Raw genomic sequence first — 3992 nt, forward strand, 5'->3', positions numbered from 1 at the left:
TCTTTAGTGTTAATTTGGACGTTTTGTCTCGCCAAAATCTGGCACGAGACTAAGTTTGAGTCTTGAATTAGATTAGAATTGTTTTAAAAACAAATATTGGCGGAATTAACACTAAAATAATAAATAAAATAGCCTTTATTATTACTAGTGACTTAATTTTTTTTCTTATAAATAAAACTTAAATTATCTTAACTAGTAATTTGTCTCTCGACAAAGGCCTCCTCTAAAGACCACCACCACCTTATTCGGTCTCTGACTACTCTCATCCAGTCCGGTCCTGCCATTCTTTTAAAATCGTCCTCCCACCTTCTAATCTGTCTACCTTTCCTTCGTTTCCCGTCTCTTGGATACCATTCTGTAACGGTTTTTGTCCATTTCTCTTTCTTTTCCCTCAGAATGTGTCCAGTCCATTTCCACTATTGCTTTTGACAGAGCTTGTGTACGTTTTTGAATTTTGTCTGACTCTTTATGTTTTCTAACGTAACTTTGTCTCGTCTCCGAACTCCAATTACGCTTCTTTCTATGGAGTTTTGGCACACCTTTACTTTTTCCGAGAGATGGTCTGTTAGAGCCCAAGTTTGACATCCATATGTTAGACATGGGAGTATACACGTGTTATAGACTTTTCTTTCTATTCCTATAGATATTTCGGGGTTTTTCATGATTTCACTCAAAGACCAGTATCTTTTCCATGTATTACAAATGCGTCTGTCTATTTCTTTCTTCATGTTATTTCTAGGGGTTATTAACTGTCCTAAATAGATATATTCTGTGACATATTCTACTGTTTTATTGTTAACTACTATCGAACCAGTTGTGCCGGATGAGTTGGTCAAGATTTTCGTTCTTTAGCACTTTCGTTTGCAAGTTGTTGCAACATTTGCTCTAGGTAGTTTTCAATCTCCGAAAATAGAATGATGTCATCTGCGAATCGTAAATGGTTCAATTTTTCGCCGTTTATATTTAGGCCAAAACATTCCCACTCTAGGTTCCTGAAAATCATCTCTAGGACTGCTGTGAAGAGCTTAGGAGAAATAGGATCGCCTTGACGGACACCCCTCTCGATGCGGAACTCTTCTCCGGCTGTCTCCAGTTTGACCTGTGCAGTACTGTTCAGGTATACATTTTGGAGAAGACGAATGTACTTGTTGTTTACTCCTTGTTTTCGCAGTGCATCCCAAATGTAATCATGTTCCAGAGAATCAAATGCTTTATTGAAGTCGATAAATCCTATGAAATATATTTTGTTGTACTCATTATATTTTTGTAAAACCTGTCTTAATACGTGTATATGATCTGCAGTTGAAAAAATACTCCGGAAGCCTGCTTGTTCTTTAGGTTGATTTTCTTCTAAAATGGGTGAGATACGATTTTATAATAGTTTCGAGAAAACTTTGTAAATATTGGACATAAGGCTTATAGGACGGTAGTTCCCAATATCTTCTTTGTCTCCTTTTTTGTGCAACAAAATTATTGTAGATTTCATCCAATCGGCAGGTATCATTTCAGTTTCCATTATATTGTTAAAAATATCTGTCAGGTGTGGTGTAATAACTGGTGATATGGTTTTAAGGAGCTCATTAGTTATTTGATCTGGCCCTGGAGCTTTTTCTAATTTCTGGCTTTTAATAGAATTTGTTACTTCTTTCTGAAGAATGCTAGGCACTGGTTCTGTGATTGTAAAGTCTTCGAAGCAACGATCACGTTTTGCATTTTGGTTGGTGCTATAAAGTTTCCGGAAGTAATCCGTAGCGATTCTCAGGATATCTGGTCTCTTGCTAGTAAGATTTCCGTTCATTTTTTTTAACTTGACATCCAATCCTTTTTACTGTTCAGTTCTTTGAAAGCCTTCTTTACTCCACCATTCTTTTAAATATATTTTGTTAAGGCTGTTTCTCTTCTCACCTTTCTATCTTATCGTATCGTCTCATTAATCTTTTTGCTAAACTCAGTTATTTTTATCTTATTGTCTTTCTTGTTTACTAATAAGGTTTTCCTTTCATCAAACAATTCTTTTGTTTTATCCGAAATTACTGTCTTATTTTCTTTATTTGTTTTAAAAGTTTCAGATTTTATTAATTTTACCAAATGATTATATTTATCTTCTGTATTAATGCCTTGAGCTAATAGATTATTTAAATTTTTAAGAAGGTTATTGGCGTTACCCGTGCAATTTAAGCTTGTTGCTTCTTTCTGGCATCTTCTTTTCTTTCTTATATATGTGCAAGGTATAGCACCTCTAACCATTCTGTGGTCTGTATTAAAATTTAATTTATTAATAACTGAGATATTTTTAAAAACTTTGACGTTATTTGTAATTAAAAAATCAATCTCATTTCTGTAGCTTCCATCAGGAGAATGCCATGTCCACTTTTTATTCTCATTCTTTTTATAAAAACTATTTAAGATTCTTAATTTGTTTTGCATGCAGAATGTAACCAGTCTTTCACCATTTTTAGAGCGTTTACCCATCCCGTGTTCTCCTACTGTATATTGCTCTCCTAAATGTCTCTGTCCAATTTGTCCATTAAAGTCTCCCATTAAAATAATATTCTTATGTAAAGTTTCTAAGACATCTTGTAAATCTTTATAAAATATATCTATCTTTGCGATATCATCTTTTCTGCATGACTCGGTTGGTGAATAGGCCTGTATTATGGACCACATGCTATATTTCTCATTTTGCAGTGGTAATTTTATATTTAAGATAGCAATTCGCTCCGTAACACCTTTTATTTCTTCTATGCCTCTTGCAAGTTTCTTTTTAACTAAGAATCCTACTCCATACATTCCTGCAGTTTCTCCTTTATGATGTAGAATATAGTCATCATAATCTTGTATACTTTCACCAAATCTTCTAACTTCGCTTAAACCTATGATGTCCCATTTTAAATATTTTGGTGCTTCTTCTAATTCTATAAGTTTTTCTGGCGTTCTTAGGGATCTTACATATTTTAATGTTGCAATAAACAGGTTGTTTCTTGTTTAAATTTTTGTCTCTGTGAACTTATTTGTCTTTAGAGGGTCTTGGTCTTTTTCCCCCACGAGGACCAGTCGGCTTGGGGGAGGATTTTGTTTTTTTAATGTGCTTTCTGTTTGTGTGTCTATTTCCATTTTCCGATTTCCGGTAGTTAGTTGCTATTGGTTATTTGATGATATGATCTTCGGAAGAGAGTTAGATTTACCCTTCATCATGCTATCTAGGACATTCGACCTTTTTGTTGAAACGGATTGTTGTTTTCTAGGCTCAGTCTTTGGCGAAGTAGTTGCCTCCCGTTTTCTTTTATCCCTACTGGAAATATTTTCTTTGACAATAAGTTTATCATACTTTAAATATGCTATGTTTCCTTTGTCCCTTTCTTGTTGTTGTTCCTTTCTCTTTTGTAACACTTCTTTTGAATAGTCCTCCACAATATATATTTCCTTCAACTTCTTCTTGTTTTTCATTATTTCGATTTTCTTCCATTCACTTACTAATGACAGAAGCGTTGGTCTTGGTTTGCCGTTTTTAGTATTTTTTCCAATGCGGTAGGCATTATTTATGTCGCTGTCTAATAAGGAAATACTTAAATGCCTGTGAAAGGTCGACTTCAATTTTTTGATGAGCTCATAGGTGGTATTTTCTTCTTCTTTTAGGCCAAATACCACTACATTTTTCTTTTTGTATCCTAATTTCAAATGCTCAATTTCGCTCTCTAATTTTTCTATTTTTGTTTATATATATTTATTTTCTTTTAATAGTGGCTTTAATTTTTCGTCTAAGGTAGACATTATTTTTTTCGTTATACTGTCGGTTACCTCCGTGGATTGAATTTTCTTTTCATTTTTTAATTTATCAAAAAGTTGTTGAAATTGTTCGTACATATTCAGCGACGTGAAAAATTCAAACGCTTTTCTTTATACTTAGCGTAGACTGAGTACTCCCTCTACGATCGTTAGGTGTTATTTGTAGTGGCAACACAATGACAGCTAATGTCGTCTATGTATACATG

General features: G+C 33.8%; 1 pseudogene; it reads right to left on the reverse strand.

Annotated features, from left to right (window-relative positions):
- Positions 1 to 318: 318 nt before the first annotated feature.
- LOC126975917 (uncharacterized) lies at positions 319 to 3192 on the reverse strand (annotated as a pseudogene).
- Between the last annotated feature and the right edge of the window lie 800 nt (positions 3193 to 3992).

The sequence above is a fragment of the Leptidea sinapis genome, chromosome 38, assembly GCF_905404315.1.
Source record: "Leptidea sinapis chromosome 38, ilLepSina1.1, whole genome shotgun sequence".
Taxonomy (NCBI): Eukaryota; Metazoa; Arthropoda; class Insecta; order Lepidoptera; family Pieridae; genus Leptidea; species Leptidea sinapis.